The sequence below is a fragment of the Dipodomys merriami genome, unplaced genomic scaffold (genome assembly GCF_024711535.1).
Source record: "Dipodomys merriami isolate MVZ:Mamm:240054 unplaced genomic scaffold, mDipMer1.0.p SCAF_20, whole genome shotgun sequence".
NCBI classification, from domain to species: Eukaryota; Metazoa; Chordata; class Mammalia; order Rodentia; family Heteromyidae; genus Dipodomys; species Dipodomys merriami.
In genome coordinates this window covers 5,037,420-5,063,485 of record NW_027203382.1, presented here as the reverse complement: position 1 = coordinate 5,063,485, position 26,066 = coordinate 5,037,420, and positions in this window count along the sequence as shown.

Here is a 26,066-nt window from a genome sequence, read left to right as displayed (position 1 = left end):
AGTAGTTAATGAGTGTTTAGTAATTAAAATATAATGAGCAGTGTGCATATGCTGAGAACTTCTAAGTATGTAAAAAAATAGTGCCAGGATATTCTCCTGGTTTCAAACTTTACCCTCTATACACAGATCTCTACACACATCTTTTGACTATTATCAGTCATAAGGGAAAAAGCAGGTCAACACTCAGGCAGAAAACCAAATGATCTGACTTCATACCATGAACAAATTACAATGATGATGTGTTTGCAGAAATGTTATGTAAAGGGTAAATCCCATTTTTAGCAACCTAGTATTCTTACCGTGGTATCAAGTGAACACAAAAGAACAAATACACATTTCTTAATATCCATCAGGAAAACTGTGCTAAACAATCACACAAATCTAGAATGTTAGGCATTCTAGAATTTAACTGGTCTAAACTCTTTAAAAGAGTAGCTTAAAAGAAAATGAAAGGAAGAGGTATACTTAATAATTCAACCAGGGTCACCAGAAAATAAAGCAACACAAAATGTGCAAAATTCTTTGTTTGAATTCCAAATGGAAGGTTAAAAATGATGATAAGATTTTTAGGGGTATGATTGGACACACTCAGTTAAAGAAATTCTAAAATATCTTTGACCAATGTTAACATTATGTAATGTGAAAACAAATAATAAAGAATAAAAAAGCCAACACCTTTCCACATTCATAAAGCCCTGTGACATGTTTCAGCTATCATTGGTGTACTTCTTGTGCCCTCAGTTGAAGGGGAAACCATGAGGAATTTTTGCTTCAAGGGAGAAGGACCAAATACTGGATTCTGTTCCTTTTCTTCATGTCCATAAATGTGTTGGTACAGCAATAGTAGGTAGATTCTGGCACCAGAAGGAACATTGACACCAGGAGAAGGAACAACCTGATTGAAAATGAAGGTAGCTGCAAAGTGCAATTAGACATTTTACACAACCCAAATTAAAGGTATCTGTTATGTAGTTAGATCTCTGTAATGATTGAGACTGAACTACATAAAGTGATAGAAAATGTGCTTTCACGCTAAAGGTAAACATGTTGGCAATTTGCTGAGAGTTTGGTTTTTCATCATCTCTCTACCCTAAACACAATAGTCAAAATGCTGTCATTCAGTGGTCGAATTCTGGGTTACAAACTAATGTGAAATAGGTAAGATATAGTGGTATAAAATTGTAGGTTCTGCCGGGCCCCAGTGGCTCATGCTTGTAATCCTAGCTACTCAGGAGGCTGAGATCTGAGGATTGCAGTTCAAAGCCAGCCAGAATAGAAAAAGTCCATGAGACTCTTATCTCTAATAAAACCACCAGAAAACCAGAAGTGGTGCTGTGGCTCAAGTGGTAGAGCATTTACCTTGAGCTGCACCCAGGCCCAGGTTCAAGCCCCATAACTGACCAAAAAACAAAACAAAACAAAAAACAAAAACAAACAAACAAAAAAACCTCTAGGTTCTGAACACATTGTTCACTTTCTTAGTTTCTTGGAACTCCCAAGCCTTGACCATGTGCCCAACATTTTGTAGTTAAAAGAGTCTCACAGACTTTCCTGCCTGGGCTGGTTTTGAACCATGATCCTCAGATTTCAGCCTCCTGAGTAGCTAGGATTACATGTATGAGCCACTGGCACCTGCCCAGAATTGGAATTTTATATTTAGTAGACACTTGTGATGACATCTTCAATGATGCTGTTTACCAGGTGCAAGTGTTTGATGCATTTCTTCTGTTTGTGAAAATAAGGACTTATTTGTCAACTATGGTTAGCATGAAGATTATTATTATTATTATTCTGGAGCAGTTCCAGGAAAAGATGAAAATTTGAAAATAAAATAATTCTGAGTAGTATTATCTGCTTATATTACTAAACTTCTGTCACTGCAGAAATACTTAAGGTAATCAACTTAGAGTTATTTTGCTTCACAGTATTGGAAGTTCTTCTCTGTGTTTGTCTGATTCCATTGCTCTGGGCAAGGGAGTATATCATGACAAGAGTATGTGGTCCAGGAAACCACTCACTCCATAGTCAGGAATAGAAAATATGAAGCCAAATGGTGCTGGGCTTTCTAAATTTCTACTAATCACCCTTAATGACATAAAATCCTCCCACAGTGTCTCATTTCCCATAGGTCCATAATGGCTCAATCCTTTCACATTTTGGAACAATTTCTTTTCTTTTCTTTTCTTTTTTTTTTACTGACTTTTGTAGGTCATTTAGAATCGATCCCAAGAATAGCACCTACTTTAAAATTTTAATTTTAATGTGAGGACATTAGAGTCATAACTGACCACCATCATTGACATAAAATGTTTTCCCATTTTTCTATTTAATAAATTAAAAATAAGGTTTTTCATTTAGTTTGGGAGGTAGAGCTTTTTTTTTTTTTTTTAACTCCTGGCCTGGGCACTGTCTCTCAGCTCTTCAGCTCAAGGCAAGCCCTCTACCACTTGAGACACAGCGCCACTTCCAGTTTTCTGGTGATTTATTGGAGATAAGAGTCTCACCGCCTTTCCTGTCCGGGCTGACTTTGAACCATAATCCTCAGGTCTCCCGAGTAGCTAGGATTACAGGCATGAGCCATTGGCACCCAGCTAGGTAGAACTGTTTATTAGAAAATTTAATTCTACATTCAATAAACAAAAAAATAATTGTTGTGGCTCCAATGATAAATCTTCAAAGTCTAAGAATTTAATTTAATTACTAAGTTATTAACTTAAACCAGTCAATTATTTTAGTCAATTAATTTTTGTCTCTCCTGTTCACTCTTCATCTTAACCAGTGTCTTCATATGGAGACAATTAAGCTGCTACTTAAAATGCTAATGAAGAACTGGAAGAAGCACCAATGCTGCTGATTAGTGTGGGTTCATCACCTAGTGGGAGTGTGATGGAATGGATGGAATCTTCAGTCTTGTTTTTTTTTTTTATCTCTTCCACAACTCACTGATTAGAATTCCTCCAAGGCCAAAATGTAATCATCATCATCATCACCCATGGGCTACTGTATTCCATCTGTCCATTTGTATCTTTCTCATGGTTCACTACATTAAGACTCTCTTCTTTGCTAATTGGATTAAGAAGAAAAGTGAGTACTGCTTCTTACTGAAAGCTTGGCAGTTCAAGAATCACTTCTTGAGAAGTACTAGTTTCAAATGCAGGAAATTCTGGGTCTCTTTCTTTGCCCTTCTTTGGCTTTGTTTCATAGTGCTTTGCATCCGGAGGTTGAGGAATTTGGTTAGTGGTATGCTAGTATACAATGACCCTATCTACCTAGCCTTGGTTGTTTTCCAGTTTTCTTGGTGCATGTATTCTTACCATGTCTGAATGGAGTTATTATTTGATGTTATTAAACTTGGAGCTGAGAAAATATGGACAAAGTTCCACTCTTCTGGCATACATCTTAGCTTTGGCACATCAGTGTTTTGCCCTCAAAAGAAAAAGGAAATGAATTCCCTTATGTGAGTGTAGCCTGGATCAAAGAATTCTAACCCATAGGCCTGTGTAGCCAATTGGGTTTTGTATTGCTGATATCTATTTAGAGACTAAAATCATGTAACCCCAAGAAATACATCTTCCCCAATATAGTTGAATCATAAATTCTATTCTAATCAATTCATGAACCTTGTCTGCTCAGTTGTCATTTGAAATTCTAATTGTAGCTCTACAAAAAGAAGATATATTCAGTATGATTGAAGAAAAGTTCTACTACTTGGGAAGAAGGTAACTTCTGAAAGAATTGATTTTGTGCCTTCTGAAGTGTCTTAAATTTTTCACATTTGTAATCACTATGTTTGAAGTTTTAGTTTGCAGAGCCTAGGATGGAAGAAATATTATATAATGTGTCAATGTTAAAAAGAACACTGCAAATTCTACCAGTCTGGCAGTCCTACATGTGTAACATCTTATTCTTATTATCATAATGTACTCTTCAACACAATACTTTACACTAAGACATTATTTGAATTTTCCAAACTCATACTCATTTTTAAATTATGGCTTTAGAACACAGATCACTGGATTTTTTTCTTCATGGAAATAGGACCCTTCATTCCTCTCTTACATATTGGAATACATTTTGTAGAACCAGTGTATTTCAATAAAGGCTGAATAAGCTAAAGTTCTCTAACTTACACAGAGTCTACGGTCACTAAGAAATTTTATCTTGTTTTTTGGCTATTGGTACCATACTTCAGTCTATTTCCAGATATTACATTGTTTAATGTAGGTTTGTTATATATATTCTGCAGAAAGACTCATAAGAAAGATTATAAGTGCAATGGTTTTTGTTTTGTTTTTGTCGGTGGTGGGGCTTGAACTCTGTCTGGGCTTGGGCGCTGTCCTTGCGCTCTTCAGCTCAAGGCAAGTACTCTACTACTTGAGCCACAGCGCCACCTCCAGTTTTCTAGTGATTTATTCAATTGTTTAAATAGGGATACAGGTGGACCCATTGCAACAATGAGATGTACAAAACTTAGGTCAAAAAACGAACTTTACAATCTTGGCTGGGGTGGAAACAAAGGTGGTGAGGGATGGGAAAGGATAGGAAGGGGAAACAAAGGAGGAGGCAACAATGCTTGATAAGAAATGTACTCATTACCTTGTCCATGTAATTGTAACCCCTCTGTACGGTATTTTCTCAATTAAAAAAAAAAGTCTCATGGACTTTCCTGCCCTGGCTGGCTTTGAACCTTGATCCTCAGATCTCAGCCGCCTGAGTAGCTAGAATTACAGGGGTGAGCCACTGGCACCCGGCTAAGTGGAATGTTTTGCTTAAGAAGAAAATTTAAATCGTCAAGATATTCTGAGAATGTTGTATTGAGATGTCCACTAAGAACCTCATATTCTTGCATAGTTTTTTGCTCATCACTGCTTTCTTTTTTCTTGTTATTTTATTTTTTTTATTTTTAATGTTTTTATTGTGAAAAATACTGTACAAAGGGGTTACAGTATATGAGCAAAGTAATTTGTACATTTCTTATTAAGCATTGTTCTCTCCTCCTTTGTTTTCCCCTACTATCCCTTCCCTCCCACCTCCTCAACTACTACCCCCCTACCCACCCCCTCCTTCCTAAATTGTAACATTCATTTTTCAACATAATGTCATGTACATCTCGTTGTAATGGGTCAACCTGTATCCCTATTTAAGCATTTTGTTTTTTCCCTTCCCCTCCACAAATTATACCAACATCAAATGCATTGAAAACAGGGGTTGTACCATAGGGGAGGGAAATACAAAGCAACAACAACAACAACAACAAACGGTACTTTATAAATACCTTAGAAACAATAGCAAGAGGGAAAAAAACCAACAACAACAACAAGAACACTTATGTCCCTATCTTGGGGTTCATTTTGCTTAACATTATATTATCTGACCTTTTCTGCTTGTCCCAGACATAGACTAGTTATTACAAATAAGGGAAACCATGGGACCTATGTTTCTTTGGGCCTGGCTTACTTCACTTAATATAATTTTTCCAAGTCTTTCCATTTCCTGACAAATGGGGCAATGCCATTCTTTCTGATGGAGGCATCGAATTCCATTGTATACACACACACACACACACACACACACACACACACAACATTTTCTTGATTCATTCATCTACTGAGGGGCATCTGGGTTGGTTCCCTATTTTAGCTATGGTAAATAATGCTGTGATAAACATAGTTGTGCTGGTAGCTTTAGTACGGTCTTGTTTGTGATCATTGGGGTAAATGCCCAAAAGTGGGATTGCTGGGTCACAGGGGAGCTCTATGTGGAGTCTTTTGAGGAAACTCCATACTGCTTTCCAGAGTGGCTGCACAAGTTTAAACTCCCACCAACAGTGTAGTAGCATTCTTTTTTGGGCACATCCCCTCCAGCATCTGTTGTTATTAGAGTTCTTGATTATAGCCATTCTAATGGGTGAGGTATAATCTCAATGTTGTTTTGATTTGCATTTCTTTTATGGCTAAGGAGGTTGAGCATTTCTTCATATGTCTATTGGACATCCTTCTTTCCTCTTCAGAGAAGTTTCTCTTTAAGTCTTTATTTATTGGGCAGTTATTTATTTATTGGGCACTTATTTATTGGGCAATTGTTTCTTTGGGGATTTTTTATTGGGGGATTTAATTTTTTGAGATCCAGTTATATTTTAGATATGAGACCCTTGTCCATTGTATGGCTAGTGAAGATCTTCTCCCAATCTGTGGGCTTACTCTTGATCTTGCTAACTACATCGTTTGCCATACAGAAGCTCTGCAATTTCATGCAATCCCATTTGTCCAGTCTTTCTTTGATTTGTTGTGTTTCTGGGTCTCTATTAAGAAAATCTTGGCCTGTGCCAAGGAGACCTAGGGTTTCTCCTATTCCATCCTGTAATGTTTTCAGGGTGTCTGCTTTACCTCCGAGGTCTTTGATTCATTTGGAGTTGATTCTGGTGCAGGGTGATATATAAGAAGCTAGCTTTTGTTTTCTACAGGTGATTAACCCATTTTGCCAGCACCATTTACTGAAGAGGCTGTCTTTTTTCCATTCTATAATTTTTAGTTCCCTTATTGAAAATTAGTTGGCTCTAGGTCTGTGGGTTCATTTCTGGGTTTTCAATTCTATTCCATTGTTTCTCAGGTCTGTCTTGTGCGAGTACCAAGCAGTTTTGATTACTATAGCTTTGTAGTAGAGTTTGAAATTTGGTATTGATATTTGGTATTTGTGGTCCTTTATTGTTCCATATGAATTTCTGGATTGCCTTTTCTATTTCCTTGAAGAATGAGGTTGGAATATTGATAGCTTTATTGATATTGAATTTGTAGATAGCCTTGGGAAGCATTGCGACTTTCATGATGTTGATCCTTCCAATCCAGGAGCATGGGAGGTTTTTCCACCTTCTAAGTTCTGCTTTGTTTTCTTTTTTCAGGTTTTTAAAGCTTTCATCTTAGAGGTCCTTCACTTCTTCAATTACATTAATTCCTAGGTATTTTATTTTTTGTGGGGCTATTATAAATGGAGTTGATTTCCTGATTTCAGCCATGCTCTTCTCATTGTTGGCTACAGAAAAGCCATTGATTTTTGAGGGTTAATTTTATATCCTGTTACTTTGGCAAAGTTTTGAACCAGCTTGAGTAATTTGGGAGTGGAGTCTATGGGATTCTTTAAATCTGCAAAGAGGGAGAGTTTTATTTCATCTTTCCCTTTTTGGATCCCCTTTATGTTTGAATCTTTTCTTATTGCTATATCTAGGCATTATAATACTAAACTGTAGAGAAGTGGAGAGGATGGACATCCTTGTCTTGTTCCTGAGTTTAGAGGAAATGGTTTTAGTTTTTCACCATTAAGTATAAGGCTGGCTGTAGGTTTGTCATATACAGCCTTTATTGTATTAAGGAATGTTCCATGGATTCCTAATTTTTCCAGAACCTTCATCATAAAGGGGTGTTGTCAAATGCTTTTTCTGCTTCTATTAAGATAACCATGTGGTTCTTATCATTGCTCTTGTTGTTGTGATGAATTATACTAATTGACTTGTGTATATGGAATCAGCTCTGTATCCCTGCAATGATTCCTGTTTGATCATGGTGTATGATTTTTGGATGAATTGTTGATGTTAATTGGCAAAATTTTGTTGAGAAGTTTTGCATCGGTGTTCATCAAAGAAAATGGGTCTATAGTGTTCTCTCTTTGATGAGTCCCTGCCTAGTTTTGGGATGAGGGTTATGGTGGCTTCATGGAAAGAGTTTGGTAGTGAACTTTCACTTTCAATTTCATTGAAGAGTACTGGTATGTGTTCAGCTTTGAAGGCCTTGTACAATTCAGCTGTAAATAAATCCAGTTCTAGGCTTTTCTAAGATGAGAGATCTCTTATTGCTATTTCTATTTCAATGTTTGATATGGGTCTCTTAATTTGGTTTAACTCATCTTGGTTTAGTTTCATCTTGTCGATCGATATTTGCTAAGAAATCGACAATTTCTTCCAGATTCTCAAACTTTTTAGCATAAATGTTTGAGAAATATTCCTTTAAAATGTTCTGAATCTTGGTTGTTTTTGTGGTGATGGTTCCATTCTCATCTCTTAGTTTCTTTATTTGAGTGTGTTCTCTTCTTTTTCTGATAAGATTTGCTAAGGGTTTGTTCATTTTTAAAATTTTTTTCGAAGAACTACTTCTTTGTTTTGTTGATTCTGTCTATGATTTTTCTGGATTCTGATTTGTTTAATTCTGATTTAATTTTAATTATTTCTTTCCATCTACTCGATTGGGGTTTAGCTTGTTGCTCTTTCTCAAGGAGATTCAGATGTCTCATTAAATTGTTGGTTTCAGATCTCTCAAATTTGTTGATATAGGAACTCAGAGCTATAGACTTGCCTCTGAGTACTGCCTTTGCCGTGTCTTAGAAGAGGTGGCAATTTGTGTGTTCATTTTTGTTGAATATCATGAACATTTCAATTTCCTTTCTAATCTCTTCCATGACCCACTGGTGATTCAATAGTGTGTTTTTCAGCCTCTATGTGTTACAGGACTTTCTTTGGTGTCTTTCAGTGTTGAGTTCTAATTGATTCCCTTGTGGTCTGAGAGAATGTAGGGTATAACTTCAATGTTTCAAAATTTGGACAAAATTGCTTTGTGACTTAAATTGTGGTCTATTTTGGAAACTGTTCCATGTGTTGCTGAGAAAAAAATGTGTATTCTGATGCTGCTGGGTGAAATATTCTGTAGATGTCTATTAAGTCTAGTTGATCTATGCAATTGTTTAGATCTGCCCTATCTCTGTAGAGTTTTTGCTGAATTGAACTATCTAGTGGGGATAGTGGTGTGTTAAAGTCCCCAACAATTAATGTCTTTGGATCTATGTGAGCTTTAACGTTTAGGTTTATTGAGTTTCAATTGTTTGTCTAGGCTGCAGTGGGGAGGGGCAGCCTCTGGCTGTGTTTACCTAGTGAAGAAAGTCACTCCTCTGGGGTGGAGGTTTCCCTGCCTGGGTGGGGTTACTTTCCCCTGGGTGGAGCTGGGCCTGGCAGGTCAGGTCAGGTTCCTGTGACCTGCAGAATGGCTATTTGTTCTTCCAAGGCCTGAGTTGGAGATAGCTATTTGGCCTGGCTTTTGTCAGTATCAAAGATGGAGATCTTTTCTGGTGGTGGGGATTGGGGGCTACCTTCCCATTGCTGCTCCATGAGGAGTGAGGATGATATGGTACTACTCATGACAGATTATTGGTTCCTGAGCCATGCCTGGTCTGGGATCAGCAGGATGATGATTTCTGCTCCTTGTCAGTTCTTGCTGGTGGTGTGTAGAATCTGCTCGCAGACCACGTCTGGCACCTTTGTCCCCAACTGTCTCTGTTGATATGGCGACTGTGGCAGCCATTGCCGCTGCAACTGCTGCTGCTGTCATGGCTACCTACTGGCAAAGTGCTCAGGGAAGTCCAAGAGACTCTTATCTCCAATAAACCACTAGAAAACTGGAAGTGGTTCTGTGGCTCAAGTGGTAGAGCGCTTGCTGTGAGCTGAAGAGCGCAGGGACAACGCCCAAGCCCAGAGTTCAAGTCCCACAACCAACCAATAAAATAAAAATAAAATAAAATTCCTCTTTACATTAAATTTTCAATTAGTGGTATTCCATTTTGCATATTTCAACCTTGACTAACTCCACATACTGGTACAATAAAATTTACTTTTTCTTCTTTAATTTTTATTCATTATTCTTGAATATATAAATGTCATATGCATCATATATTGGAACCATCTTACAGCATTGTAAACTTATCAGCATAGTCATTGTAACCAGTGAGTTTTCTAATCCTGATGTCCTTTTCTTTTTTTTTTTTTTCTTTTTTCTTTTTCTTTTTGTCGGTCATGGGGCTTGAACTGGGCCTGGGCGCTGTCCTTGCACTCTTCAGCTCAAGGCAATCCTCAGATCTCAGCCTCCTGAGTAGCTAGGATTACAGGCATGAGCCACCGGCACCTGGCATATGATGTCATTTTCTTAGCATCTTTCTTCTTAGTTGAAATTTCTTTTAATTTCTAATAGCTCTCCTTCATTTTTTTAAAGATAGCTTTTGTGTATAAAATATTCTTGGTTGACAGATTTTTTTTCTTCGGTGATGTAAGAATTCATGCCACACTCTTTTTTTGACTTGTGAGGTGTATTTTGAGCAATCTGCTAGGAAGTGAATTTGGAAACATGCAATTGTATTGTTTCTTTTCTCTTGCTCTTTTCTTTTTTTAAAATTTTTTTAAATTTTTATTTTTATTTTTTTGTGAACATACTGTACAGAGGGGTTACAATTACATGGGCAAGATAATGCTCTTGCTCTTTATGACATCATATCTTTATGCTTAAATCTGTACAGTGTATTCTGTTCTTTCACTCTCCTCCAGTTCCTCCCTCCTAGCGCCACCCATGAGTTGCATAATTCACTCTTATCAATGTCCAATGAGCTCTACCACTGTACTTTTTTACCCTTTTTCCCTCAAGTTCGGTGTCACCCACCCACTGTTCTGAAGATATAACATAAGTGCACCATACATAAGGTAAAGAATATAGAATCATCAAAAACTAAAAACTGAAAAAAGTATTTTGTTTTTGTTTCCACATCATAGAGTTCATTTCAGTATGTATATTATTTTGCACAAATATGAAGAGGCACTTAGCCATTGGGCCTTCATGTTTATTTCCTGAGAGTATCCTCCTTTTGTCTAACTGTATGTGAGCATCTACAATCCTGTATAATTTGTTATATCCCAGTGTGTTTTCGATTTAACTTCCACATATCAGAAAGAAAATGAACTGTCTGTCTCTTTGAGCTTACGGGTTACATATATGTCTTGGTGGTCAACATGGTTGAGTTCAATCTTAAACATAAACTTTGATCTTCCTATGCCTGAATATTTATAACCTACTGTAGGTTTGGGAAGTTTTCTACTATTATTTCTTTAACTAATCTTTATACCCCTTTGACATTCTGAACTCCCTCTTGTTTTTTTTGGGGGGGGGGTCTGGTCGTGGGGCCTGAACTCTGGGCCTGGGCGCTGTCCCTCAGCTCTTCAGCTCAAGGCTAGCGCTCTACCACTTGAGCCACAGCGCCACTTCCAGCTTTTTTTTTCTTTTTGCTTATGTGGTGCTGAGGAATCGAACCCAGGGCCTCTGGCATGCAAAGCAAGAGCTTTACCACTGAGCCACCTTCCCAGCCCTGAACTCCCTCTTAAAACCCAATAATGTGACTATTTGCTTTTTAAATATTATCTCGAAGTTATTTAAAAGTTTCTTTATTCTATTCATCCTTTTATTTTGTCCTTCTACCAGTGTTTTCCAATAACCTGTCTTCAAATCCACTTCTTTCTTTTATTGGTGTTTTCTATCACCTTTTAATTTCACTTAATATACTTTTTATCTTAAAAAACTCAATATTTTGATTGCTTCAATTTCACTGTGAAGTTTCTCCAATAGAGTACTATTTCTGTGCTACCTTGCATTCTATTGAGTTTTTTTTTTTAACTAGTGCTTTGTGTTCTTCTGAGAATTCACTTATTTCATTTGCTATATTTTGGTTTGTGAAATTTTGTTTTATTTTATGTGAGTTTATCCCTAGAATTTTGTGAAGTTTGTTGGTATGTGGCATTATATAGAGATTGTGTGGTTCTCTGGTCCTATGGCTATTTCTGCTATTTAAGAACTAGTTGGCACCATAAGTCTAGGTTTACCTCAGGTCTTCTGTTAATGTGCTGCTAATGTTTGAGCCTAAGAACATGCCACTAATCCAGCTTTGTCTGAAGTCTAGTTGAATGCATTGTTTGGAATGTACTAAAAGAGTGATTAGAAAGTCAAATATGTTTCCACAAGCCTCTTTCTTAGGTAAGAGTTAGCAGAGATACCTTATCCACAGTTACTGGTCTGCAGTTTCTTCTTGCTCTGGGCTATGAAGCACCTGGCTCCAAGACTACAGCTGCCTTACTACTTCCATTCCTTCTACTAAGCAGCCAGTTGCTCCATCTTGTGTTGACTGGGTTACATTTGGTGGGGAGTTCTATAGCATATAGTGTTGTGATCCTGGGTCACACTCAGTGCCTATAACTGACTGTAATCCTTGCAGCACTAAGCTACCAATGATCTGCCTGGTGCTGAGGTGGACTCAACTCCTGAAACTTCTGAAACAAGCCTTGGTTCAATAGAAGTCCAATTGCTTGGGTCAGAGGTCCTAAACTGGCATCAAGAGAGAAGATTTGGGCATTCATAGATTCAGGTCTAAGATAATGGACCATTAATGAATTCTTAGTTTTAGGTTTTGCCACCCTGGCATTGAATTCCAAGATTAAGTTGTGCTAAGTACCATCCTTACCCCTACCCTCAGCCTATTGGTCCTGAGCCTCAGCCTGTTAAGTACTGATCTGGGATGAGACATGGAACTGACCAACATTTGGACAAACAATTACTATCCAATATTGAGATTCATAATGAACGTGGTACTGAGTTTAAAATCTAAAACCCAGTGTTTGTTCCTTCTCCATCCACCAAAAGGAAGGGAAGATTCCACATTATACTGTTTGGAGTGGGGAATGATGACACAGGCAACTTTTTAACTGTTTTCAAAGCATCATTTACTCTTTTTAATAAACATTGTAAAGATACTATAGAGAAGGGTTACAGTTACATGAGTAAGGTAATGAGTACATTTCCTATCGAGCATTGTTACCCATTTCTTACAAAATTAGAATAAAATTAGAAAATCCATTCCAACATTCTTAACACTTGTGAAGACAATTTGGTACATACTTAGCTGTTCCAATAGATAGTTCTCTTACAAAGATTTTACTGTGCTGTCATTTTGGCCCGCTCCTGAGTTTTACTTACTAAAATAGACATTGGCGCCATATTTATGTTCTCAATCATTTTCTTTCCAGAGCTGTGATCAATATTACTGTTATATTCACTAATTGTTACAGATTATTAATGTAGTACATGTGAATAGATGATCAGTATTTGGTTTATGAATATTGTCTAGATATATGTGACTTCATATATTACATATGGATATAAGATACTTGTGTTATGAAAGAATAATAATTATCTAATTATGTTTTAAGAGTGATTATAATATTTTGTTGTATCTTTGATAAGTTTTAGTATTTTTGTTTTAAATTATCTTAGATTGTTTTTGTGAGGAAAGTATAGCAAAGATTCTAGTAGATTGCTCTTCTTAAGGGAATACTAAAATTTGACAAAAGGAAATTAATTGATGATATAATAATATCCTAGCAGAAATATTTTATTTGAAAATTACTTATGGAGAATTTTTAAAATCAATTTTTGTCTTTACTTTTCTATAATATTCTGAAAAATGTATCCAAATTTTTAAATGATAAATTCTCATGTAGTTACTTTTTTCTAGTAAGACGAATTTTAGCAATATAAAAATTGGACTTCCTTCCTTCCTTTTTTAAACCATTTTCCTTAAATGTAAAGCCATTCTTCTGAAAAATTGGTTTCAGAATATAAAGTATTTTTATTTCTGAATGCTTCAAATCAAAATGTAGTTACAATGAAAACAAACTTGATTTGAGATATACGTGTTATATTCTAACTCTTCAGAAAATCAACATTCGATATTCAATATGTTCAGTCAAGGAAAATAATGGGAATTCTTACAATTTAGAGAATATGTATTTTGTCCAATAAGTTTCATATACATTATCACATTAGGCTTCACATTATCACAAAGACATATGAACTATTTCACAAATAATCATACATTTTACATTTTTTGTCAATACCAGCATTTGACTTCAAAGCTTTATAAATGCCCAGTTTGCTGTAACATTTGAGCCAGGCTTTTTGCAAGTTACAAATGATGTTTTCTGTCCAGACTAGTCTTAATTTGAGCTCCTCCAAATACTTGACTATCCAGAAGCTATATCTTAGAATCCTGTCCTAATAGATTTTAACAGACATTATATCACATAGACTTTGTTGATTAAAAGCAGGACATTTATAGTCAGTTTAACTTTGAACCCCTTTGTCATCCTCAGAGGTTGAGATAAGGCTGAAAGTAGGTGCTGAGATCTCTCTCTCTCTCTCTCTCTCTCTCTCTCTCTTTCTTCTTTCTTTTTCCTTTCTTTCTTTCCTTCCCTTCCCTTCCTTCCTTCCTTCCTTCCTTCCTTCTTTCTTTCTTTCTTTCTTTCTTTCTTTCTTTCTTTCTTTCTTTCTTTCTTTCTTTCTTTCTTTCTTATGATCTGGTACAATCTTCAAACTAATTCATGACTCACAGTGCTCAATTTACTCATTAGTATAAAAAATCACTTTGGAAATTCTAACCGCCTTTGAATTTGTATGAAAGAAAAGTACGTTTTTGACAGAAACTGTATTGGGGCACTCTTGGTTGATGAACTTATTTATGCATTCAGTGATAAAATGGTAATGCATTATTGCAAACAAGAGGAACATCCAGATCTTTCAAGAGATTTACAGTAATTGCCTTAAATTTATATAACTTGTTGATGACATAACTTACTGAAATTTCTCTTTGCTTTGTTTTCAAACTGTAACCTGCCTTTTTAAAAACACATATAATGCAAGAGTATGTTCCAATAACTTTGGGATACTTTGTTAAAATCATGTTAATTGATTCATTCTGTGCTCATGGTTGTAGAAACACATATGTATGTTACAGGGAAAAGAGTACACCACTCAGAGATAGCCTCATGTAAGGTGATGTTAGGGAAATGAACCCTAAGATATGTATTCAAATATTTTTTTTCTTTCATGCGATTGTTTCTAACAATTTATAAGATGATTTCTTTGTTGCTTTGTATGTCCCTCCCCCACAGTATAACCCCTGCTTTCACTGTATTTGATGTCGGTATAATTTGGGGAGGGGAAGGGGAAAACAAATCGTTTAAATAGGGATACAGGTGGACCCATTATAACAATGAGATGTATAAGTCGTTATGTTGAAAACAAACTTTACAACTTTGGTGGGGGGGGGAGCGGGGAGGATCGGGTAGGGGGGCAGGGGGAGGATGGGAAGGGATGGGAAGGGGAAACAAAGGAGGAGGCTACAATACTTGATAAGAAATGTACTCATTATCTTGTCCATGTAATTGTAACCCCTCTGTACAGTATTTTCACAATAAAAAAAAATAAAATAAAAGATAAATTTATTGGGGAAGTGGGTAGCTGACCGGCCAGGGATGCAGCACAGAAACTGCCACCCCAAATGGCCCACAAGCTAGGATTTTTAAAGGCAAAATCCATGCCAGCGGTCAGGTCTGGCCACACAAAGGTGGCCAGTGAGTTTACAACATACCATAGTCACATCAGGCCACATGCAGGTGGCCAGTGGAATTACAGTCTGCCTTATAGTAGCTGTTTAAACTAACCTATCATTTTGGTTTGAATTGGTGCACGAATTAAGCGGGCAAAAGGCGGGGTTTACCTTTTGGCGGGGGAAAGGCAGGGTTTTTCCAGTAACTTTGCCCATCGGCAACCCCCCAGAAACAAACAGGACTGCATGGCTTTTATCAAATTACAGATTTTACATTTCCTGGAGTCTCAGTTGGCAAAATATATTTCCAGACCCATTTGTGGGAACTGGTATGTTGATTCTCTGGGGTAGGGTAAACTCCTAGTGCATTAAAGATGGAGTCCGTTTTGGGTCCCCTGAACACTAGGAAACCGGTCACCCCTACAACATACACATAGCTGAGATCTCAATCTCCACCACCAAATTCATTGCCTCTCATGTTACAGATAAATAAATAAATAAATAATTCATTATGATCTGATAGTGAAATAAGAGTAGTGGATCTAAGTAAATCTATCTTGGCATCTTACTAGAAGTTGGGAACTTTCTGCGAACTCTAGAGGTATAGAGAACATTGTTTGGATTGCAGGTGTGTCATAAGTTGTTAAGCACCAGAAAAGTCATGCATCCCTAGATAATGCGGGTCCTGATGGCCCCTATTGTTCTCCTGGATAGTTGTTTCTGGGTATATATAAAACACTTTTATTAGGAATAAGTATCCCCATCTAGATTGCTTTGTTTCATGTTTAACACTCAGCTTGGGTACCTCAACCAAATGTGGTTTTTGTCTTTAAACGCTTTGTGCTAGAATTGTTCTGGGCTGTGGGTCTTTGAGACCAGAGTCCAACTGCAGCCGCTGGCTTTCCAATAAAGACCTCCAATTCAAACTGTTGAAATGTGGGTTCTTTGTTTCTCATCATAAAACAATAGTTATCATGTGTACATATACGTATGTATAAAACAAATTATATTTGTGTGTGTATATATATAAACACACACACACAAATGTGTGTGTGGCTTGGGAAAGGTTTAGAGAGCAGTTATCTATATATAGAGAGATATATCTAGCTAGATAAACATATCTACAGATATCTATGTAGATATATCCCTATATATACCTGATAACAAACCTAATTATCCTCCAGTTCCTATCCTCTTAAATACAATGATAATAAATTTGGAGAGATTTATGAAAAAGGCTCATGAAATGAAGGGCTACAAAAGAGTTCTTCATAGGTCAGCATGAGACAAGAACACAGAGGAATGAATGATACAATGACAATGCAGAGGTTGAAGTTAGGGTCTCAAATGTATATTTCTCAATCCAAGAGAAGTAATACATTTCAATCTGGGAAGTTTCAGTTTCAACTTTTCCTAGATAAGTGGTTATCTGGTATCCTTCTATCATTTTACTACATTTCTACTTAGAAGTTCTTTCTCAAAGGTGGAGGCATTGAATCTAGGGGCTTGTGGCTTCAGTGTGTACTTCAATCTCAGTAGCACTGAAAATATTTCTAAATTAATATTTCTCTAAGCAAATTATTAATTCAATATTTAAAAGAAAGTACAGTGAATGATGGTTCTTTCTTTTTGTTAATATTTCTTTTTATACATTTTTAATGTAAAAATACTATACAGAAGGGTTACAGTTACATGAGTAAGGTAATGAGTACAGTTCCTATTGGGCATTGATGCTTCCTCCTTTGTTTTTCCCCTACCATCCCTTTGTTCCTCCCCTCCCCAACTAGTCCCCCCCTCCCACCCACCACCAAAGTTGTAAAGGTAATTTTCAACATAGTGTCTTATACATCTCATTGTTACAATGGGTCAACCTGTATCCCTATTGAAATATTTTGCTTTTTCCCTTCCCCTCCCCAAATTAGATAAATGTATATACAAGATGATGGGCACCAAAATCAAATACAGTAAAAACAGGGGTTATACCGTGGGGGAGGAACATACCAAAAAACAAAAAAAAATCACATAGTACATTTTAAATATGTTAAAAACAATAGCAAGAAAGAGAAAAAAACATTTGTGTCCCTATCTTGGGATTCATTTCACTTAACATCATCTTCTAGGGTCAGATGTACATAGTTTTTGGTGCATTCTTAAAAAGGATTAATTTAACATTTGCTGCCATAAAAAAGCTATCATTTCATAGTCATAATCATAATCACCCAGGTGTGGTATATCTTTAGAATTTATTTCAGACATAGGGAGGGGAAGATCTTCACAGTGTTAAAAACATCTCCCAAAGGAGTGGCTTCTTTTACAGTATGGCATTTTATTCCTATATAAAATATTTGAAATTTCTAGTGACTAATTTTACTCTTATTAAAAAATCCCTGGTAAGGGTTTTTTTTTATATGTTCAGTTCCTTATCACCTTGTTCTATTTACCCTACCATAAAATTTCAGTGCTCTTGTATTTGAACCAGGTAAAGTATTAAATTAACACATTGTGATTTTCTTATAAACATTCATTTAAAATAGGTTTAAACAACTTAATTTCAATTAGCCAGTTTTGCTGTGAGTCTCATTTGGCCAAAAAGGTATTGCTATTTATTTCTCCAAAACAGGTGATTAGACTATAAGGGTTCCTTTTATAAGGTACGTGCATTGATTTTTGAAGTTCAAGAAAACAATATTCTTCTGAATTTTTGTCAGGATCAATTACAGAGTACATGATTATATGGCTATAGACTTATGAATACAAAAATTGTTAGAATTGTCAGTGTTGGAAAACTTCTGTTTTGCATAAGAAGGCAGTTTTGCCCTTAGAAATTGCTTTTGCTAAATATTATTAACTCCTCATTTGATCCCACAAAATAACTAAAAGCAGAGCAAAAGTGCTATTTCCCTACCTTATTTTATATCTTTCTGTGTGGTTTCATAACTTGGGTCAGACTCTTGCTTAACTCTACCTAAGTATGTAAGAGGAATATCTACCCAAACACTTGTGATACCTCATCTAGCTCATCTCCCTTCAAGGCTGAATTCAGGAAGATAAAAGCAACACTTATCTTCCATCAGTTTATAAAATGTTCAGAAGAAGGATGCCTCCACTCATTGACCTAAACCTACTGACACTGTGGATTCTGGAAATATCAGGACTGATCAACAAATGCTTTTATGATAAGGGACCAAATCTATTCCTAAGCACTAGTGAACCTTGTAGAACTAAACCCCAGAGATAATGAACAATATTCTAACCCTGACTGCTCAACTATCAAGACATTTTGTATCCTACCCTTCGAGTCACTGAGCCCCTTTGTTGATTCTTCCTTACCCATATTGATTCAATCTTCTTTCTCTGTCCCTCACCGTTACTTGTCTCTTTAATTGGTGTTTTGCAACCAGTGGCCAAACCTAACTTACTGGGACTCCAGGACCTGTGACTTTTGCCCTAAAACTGTGGTAATAGTTGTGAATTCATTGATGAGTCAAGTTTCATTAAGGATTGTTCTCTAATGAGGCTTAAACAATTGAAGAGAAGAGGCTGGGTTTGCTGTACCTAGCCCACTCCATGTTGTAAAGCAATAGTTTTGAGTTAAGCTATTCCATTTTGGCCAAGTGCCAAAACAAGCTGACTTGCATCTTACTTATGCAAGTAAAAAAGCATCTTCTGGGTAGACTGATAATTTAATTTTCAAAGTATTGTCACCTATAAGCATAGAAATTAAATTAAAGACACATGGATACATACATTTATCAAACTCTCATCAAAAACATCAGGTCTTAATGAACACACCAAATCTGGTGATTGATGCAAGTATTTAACCTGAATCATATAAAAGTATGATACTGAGCACTAGGAAATAGTGGCATATGCACACCTGTCATCAAACCATATGGTGTATGCATCAAGAATCTATAGGCAAAGAACTCTTGAATCTCTCAGCTTCAGCTCAGCTGACTGATCCATTCCAGAATTGCTGTCTGTCCTTGATGTGTTAAGTTTGAGAAAATCTTCTCAGGGCCTGGACTCAAATCTGAGAACCTTCAACCAGAATTGAGCCTCAAAGCCACAGTGAGTTTTGACACCACTGAACCTTAATAGCTCAGCGACTGAGTTCATTACTAGTGTCTTTATCTGACCACCTGCAGTAACTCTTCCCACCTGCTATGACTCTCTGCTCTTGCTCTTGACAAGGACTCTAAACCAAAACCATGATTTAGCCGTTTTGTATCCATTCTTAGTTCATAACCTCTGTTATATTACGGCAATGCTTTATATGTCTCATAACTGATATTAGTAGTTAAGATCAGAATAAAAGAACCTATGTTGCCAATGGTTTAGGTTATAAATTATCTCCAGGAGTTTCTGGTGAATCAATACCAATGATATTGCCAAAGGCTGTAAATTCCTTGTTAATTGATAAATTCTGACAGTAGGGAAAGGCATTCACTCAAGAGTAATACTGACTCATATTTCCAAATTATAGATCATGAGTCAAATATAGTCTCATGTCACCAAAGCCAAATTTCATGTGATAGAACACAGTGATCCCAAGTCCTCAACAGTATCTTTCCATATAATTATGCATCAGCATGTGACCTTGAAGTCAAGATGGCTATATTTCCATTCTTTTGGACATTGTGATTGAGTTTATTTTTACCAGCTTCATTCATTGATGTGAACAACAACAACAAAAAATCTAAGGGAAATAATTGTAGTGTAGTTGTTCTCTATTTTGAAGACCATGTTATTATCTTTCAGGATACTGCTGAGAACTACAAACAAATGGAGGAAGAGCATAGATTTCTTCTAGCCAATAAAGAGCTAAAGATTTGGGGAACTAATGAGATACATTGTATGAGTGTAGAGGGATTTTTTTTATTATTGTAATTATTAGCTCATAGTAATCATGTATACTAATGAATTTCCCTGTGACATTTCTTTCTATTTTTTTTTTTTTTTTGCCTGTCATGAGCCTTGAACTTAGGCTCTGGACACATTCCATAAACTTTGTTGCTCAAGGATAGCACTCTACCAATTTGAGGCACAGACCCACTACTATTTTTCAGGTGGTTAATTGGAGATGAGCCTTACTAACTTTCCTGGCCAGGCTGGCTTTGAACTGTAATCATCATAGCTCAGCCTCCTGAATAGCAAGGATTTCAAGTATGAGCCACCAGTGCCCAGCTCTGTGACATTTTTTTGCAAACACACACACACACACACACACACACGGAGAGAGCATTTTTGAATCCACTTCCCATTATGTTCTTTTGAGCTCTCCCATCTAGTCTCCTTCACTGTTGTTTATAGCTCCATAAGTCATTGTTTTTTCTCCCCTATATATGAGAGAAAATATGACATATATCTTTCTGTGGTTTACTAACAGCTTACAGTTGTTTGACTCGATTGCTTTGGTAGAGGAAGTATGTCATGGTAGGAAGATATGGTTGAGTAAAATCGCTCACTTCTTGACCAGGAACAGGAGGAGTGAGGTAGCTTAGATGTCTAAAAATCACTTCCAAGGACATACTTTCAATGAAACAAAGCCCTCTCACTAAGCCTCATCTCTTAAAGTTTCAATCATTTTAATAGCCCCTCAGTGTCTCCCTCTCAGACTTCCTGTGTTTAGATTATTGTCATAACTTCCAAGTCCATCTATTGAATTCTTTTTTGTGGCTAAATATTACTCAATCATCCAATATGTATTTTTTAAATATATTTTTATTGTAAAGATACTGTACAGGGGTTACAGTTACATGAATAAGGAAATGAGTATATTTGCTATTGAGCATTGTTACCTTCTCCTTTGTTTTTCCCCTACCCTCTTTTCTTCCCCAACTACCCAACTCCAACTCATCCCTACCTACCCTCCCTTGCACCCGAAGTTGTAAAGTTCATTTTCAACATAGTGTCTTGTACATGTCATTGTTACAATGGGTCAACCTGTATCCCTATTTAAGCATTGTTTCCCTTTCCTCTCCCCAAACAAGAAAAATGTATATACAAGATGCAGGGTCCTGACACAAAATACAGTGACAACAGGGGTTATGCTGAGGGGGGGAGTAACATACCAATGAAACACAAAAAAATCACACAGTGCATTATAAATTCATTAAAAACAATAGCAAGAAAGAACCACTTGTGTACCTATCTCGGGGTTCATTTCGCTTAATATATGGTCATATGTACGTAGCTTTAAGATGTAAGCATACAGGGGATCCAATTGGGGAAGGATGAAGTAAAACTCTCCCTATTTGCAGATGACATGATTTTGTATTTAAAGAATCCCACGGACTCCACTCCTAAATTACTCTAGCTGATGTGAAACTTTGGCAAAGTAGCAGGGTATAAAAATCAGTGGCTTTTCTGTATGCCAACAATGAGAAGAGCGCAGTTGAAATTAAGAGAGCAATTCCTTTTGTAATAGCCCCACAAAAAATAAAATACCTAGGAATTAACTTAACCAAAGAAGTGAAGGACCATTCTTATGAAAACTTAAAAAACCTGAAAAAGGAAATTAAGCAATAAAAAACCACAAAGTACCTTATAAATGCGTTAGAAACAATAGCAAGCAAGAAAAAAAACTCCTTGTGTCCCTCTTTTGGGGTTCATTTTGGTTAACATCTTATCTAGTCATATGTACATAGCTTTTGAACTTTTCTGCTTGTCCCAGACATATACTAGTATAGTGATTTTTGATGTTGTTGTTGTTGTTGCTTTGTATGTTCTTCCCCCATGGTGTAACCCTGTTTTCACTGTATCTGATGTCGGTATAATTTGGGGAGGGGAAGGGAAAAAACAAAATGTTTAAATTGGGATACAGGTTGACCCATTGTAACAATGGGATGTACTAGACACTGTTGAATAACGAACATTTACAATTTAGGCGGGGTTTTGGGGGCGAGTGGGAGGGAAGAGATGGTAGGGGAAAAACAAAGGAGGAGGCCAACAATGCTTGATAAGAAATGTACTCATTTTTCGACATAACGATTCGCACATCTCATTGTTGCCATGGGTCCACCTGTATCCCTATTTAAACGGTTTGTTTTTTCCCTTGCCCTCCAGAAATTATACCAACATTAAATACAGTGAAAGCAGGGGTTATACCGTGGGGGGATGGACATACAGAACAACAAAGAAATCATCTCATAAATATAGGGGGGGTAGGAGACAGGGGGAGGGGGGAAAATGGGAAGAGATGGGAAGGGGAAACAAAAGAGGAGGCAAAAATGCTTGTTTTAAAAAGGTACTCATTATCTTGTCCATGTAATTGTAACCCCTCTATATGGTATTTTCACAATTAAAAAAAATAAAAAGAAAAAAATAAAAAAGAAATGTACTAATTACCTTGCTCATGTAACTGTAACCACTCTACAGTATTTCCACGAAAAAACTTAGTAACAAAAAAGGAGGAGGGAACAATTCTCAACAGGAAAAGTACTTATTACTTTACTCATGTAACTGTAACCCCTCTGTACAGTATTTTTACAATAAAAATATAAAAAAAGAAAACAGGTGCATTGTCTGCAGAAAAAATATTTTTTATTGTTATTATAAAGGTGAAATACAGAGAGGTTACAATTACATAAGTCAGATGATGAATGAATTTCTTCTTTGGATATTTATCAAAATCAACTCCAGGAAATGGAAACAAAGTTTTTCTTAGTTGCTGTTTTTGTTTTCTTTTTCTGTTTTTCTTTGTTTATCTGTTTTTAGGAGGGCAAGAAGGGGCACAGAAATGGAGGGAAAAAGGTAAACAAATGCAGCAGTGTTACTCACTAAAAAATGTGTTAAGTAGGAATGGGAGCGAAAAACTGGGAGGGAGCGAGTGAAGGTATGACTCTGTGTGTAGAAAATTAATGATCAAAATAAAATTAAATTGACCCCTCCAAAAAAAGGAAATTAAAGCAGAATTTAGGAAATGGATAAACCTTCCATGATCCTGGATTGGGATGATTAGCATCGTGAAAATGGCAATACTTCCAAAGGCTATCTACAAATTTTATGCTATATCTATCAATATTCCAACCTCATTCTTCAATGAAATAGAAGAAGCAACCCAAAAATTCATATGGATTTCTTATTCATTCATCTGTGAATGGGTATCCCCATTGATTCATATATTGGAAATTGTAAGTATTGCTGTAATTATTATGGTATGCAGGTATCTCCTTTCTACATTTACTTTTTTAGTAAATATACACACTAAGAAGGGATATTGTGGGATCACATGGTAGTTTTAGCTTTTGGAAATCTCATAACATTCTCTATAGAGAATTCATACTTCTTACCAAAAATGTATAGAGTTCATTACCTCTTCCATTCTTATTAATGTTTTGTTTTTATTGTTATTTATTATTGATAGCTTGATAGCAGTTATTTGATGACTAAGAAGACATTTTGTGACAGGGAAGACAAAAAAATCTTAATTTAGTTGCTTCTTTTTTTGTGATACTAGGGATTGAATTGATAGCCTCACCCACTTACTTGACAATTGCTTTACCATTTGAGCCACACTTCATTCCTTTTTCTTTTTTACTTTAGAATAAGATCTTACTTTGGTTTTGCTCACTGGCATTGAGTTATAATTTCTCTATTTCCACCTGCTCAGTAACTGAAATTAGAGGTGTGTACAACCACACGTGGATTACTATAATTTTGATTTGCATTTTTTTGGCAGCTAAAAATGTTAAGCATTTTTTCAAATACATATTGGCTATTTGTGGGTTTTTTGTTTGCATATTGGCCACTCATATTTTAATGTATTTATCAGATTTTTGATTTGCTTGTTAACTTTTCAAACTATAGTCAAGATATTATATAATTATGATATTTTGATCATGATATGCACTCATGATATTAATCCTCTGTCAGAGGAATACCTTGGAAGCATGTTTTTTCACTGAAGAGAAGAATGTTGTCACTTTACTGTTGGTTGGTTCCTTTGCTGTGTATAAATTTTTTAATTTGATGTAATCCTATTTATCAATTTTACTTATAGCTGTACTTCTTGAGTCTTATTAAGGAAATTGTTACTTTTTCCACTATTGCAAATCTAAATATTTTTGTCTAGTAATTTCAGATTTGCAGAATTTACATTAAGATCATTGATTTAGTTTGTACTTTTTTAACATCAGGTTCTAATTTCATTTTTTTCCACATGTGGCTATCCTGTTTCCCGAGGGTTTTTTTTGTTTGTTTTTTCCTTGAAAGGGCTGTTTTGTCAATGAATATTTTTGGCACTTGTTGAGAATATGTAAAATTTTTTTCTCTTTTTTTTTCTTTCTGAATATTCTGTTCTTTCCATTTGTATGTATGTGTTTCTTTTCTCTAAGACCTTGCTGTTACTATTACTGTGACCCTGGAGAATATTTTAAAATCAGATATTATTGCCATTTTTGGTGCTGGATTTTTAGGGTCCTTAGTGTTTGCTTAGAAATTTTAAGATTGTTTTAATATTTTTATTTTGTCAAGAATACATTGGAATATTGGGGGTTGTATAGATCAGCAGATTATTTTCAGAAATGTCACATTTATCAATATTAAATCTCTATGAAAATTATGTTTTTCTATTTTCTATTGTCTTCCTAATTTATTTCTTCAGTGATGAATAATAGTCATCGGAGAAATCTTTTACTTACAAAAGCTTTTATATAATATAAGTTTATCTTGGGTATGCTTTTGAGTCCATAACAAATTGGAATGCTTTTTTGTTTTCCAGGTGTGCTAGTATAGCACACAATGATTACTGATTTTGTATCCTCCTACTTTGATGATTTTTTATTAATATAGTTTTTTTTGGATCCTCTCAATATAGAACCAGATAATCTAAGAACAGAGACAACCTGAATTCCTTCCTACTTCTATCCTTTTTGTTTATGCTGCCTGATTGCTCTGACTAAAACTGTAAGTGCTCTGTTGAATGAGAGTGAAGACTCCTGATTTTAGAGAAAATGCTTTTAATTTTATTGCATTTGGTGCAACGTTAGTTATGAGTTTTTCATAGATAGTGTTTGTTGAAATGATGGATGAGATTTTCTTGTTTTCATAGTAGAATGAAGCATGGCAGAAAAGGAGATTATGTTCTGTAGATCTGCCATGGTAAGACAGCATTTCAGCCCAGCTTTGACCATCTTCAGTTTTCTTCAGGGTTAGGTTAAAAGTACCTTAGGTTTAAAAGAGAGAACAGGCAAGTGAAGGTGAAAAGGTATTCACAGTTAAAAGTTACCAGTCATAGGCAGATAGTCTCAATTTGTTGTACCAGTGGGGCCTTGTTAAAATAAAAGTCATTGACTCTTCCTGGGACTTCAGGTGACTACACGTGACTTCACAAGAGAATGAGGATAAAGTTCCTCTTGAAGACCAGACCATGGGGCAATCACTGTCCAAAGAGGGAGAAGGTCAGTATATTTGACCTCCTTGCATGATTTTATTGGCCTGTGTTGGTAATTTCAAATTGTTTTGCTTTAGAGTTATTTGTTGACTCACCTAAGGCTGGAATGAAGCCTGTCAATAATTCTTACGAGGATGGAATATAAAAAAGTATTAAAAATTTTTTATGACTTTTTATGACCTTTATGGCCATGGAAAGCTTAATTAAAATGTTTTATTTATTTACTTTATTTATTTATGCATATGTGTGATCATATACTTTATTTTAGGTTCCCTTTGCATTTCTCCTTGTTTATGGCTAGTTTTTATTTCCCAGCAAGGGCTTGATACTGTACCCTAAAGTCATTTAAGGAGAAATGTAAAATCAGTCTTTGGTTGCTTATTTCTTTTTTTAATCTTAAAAAAATATTGTAAAGGTATTATACAGAGGACTTACA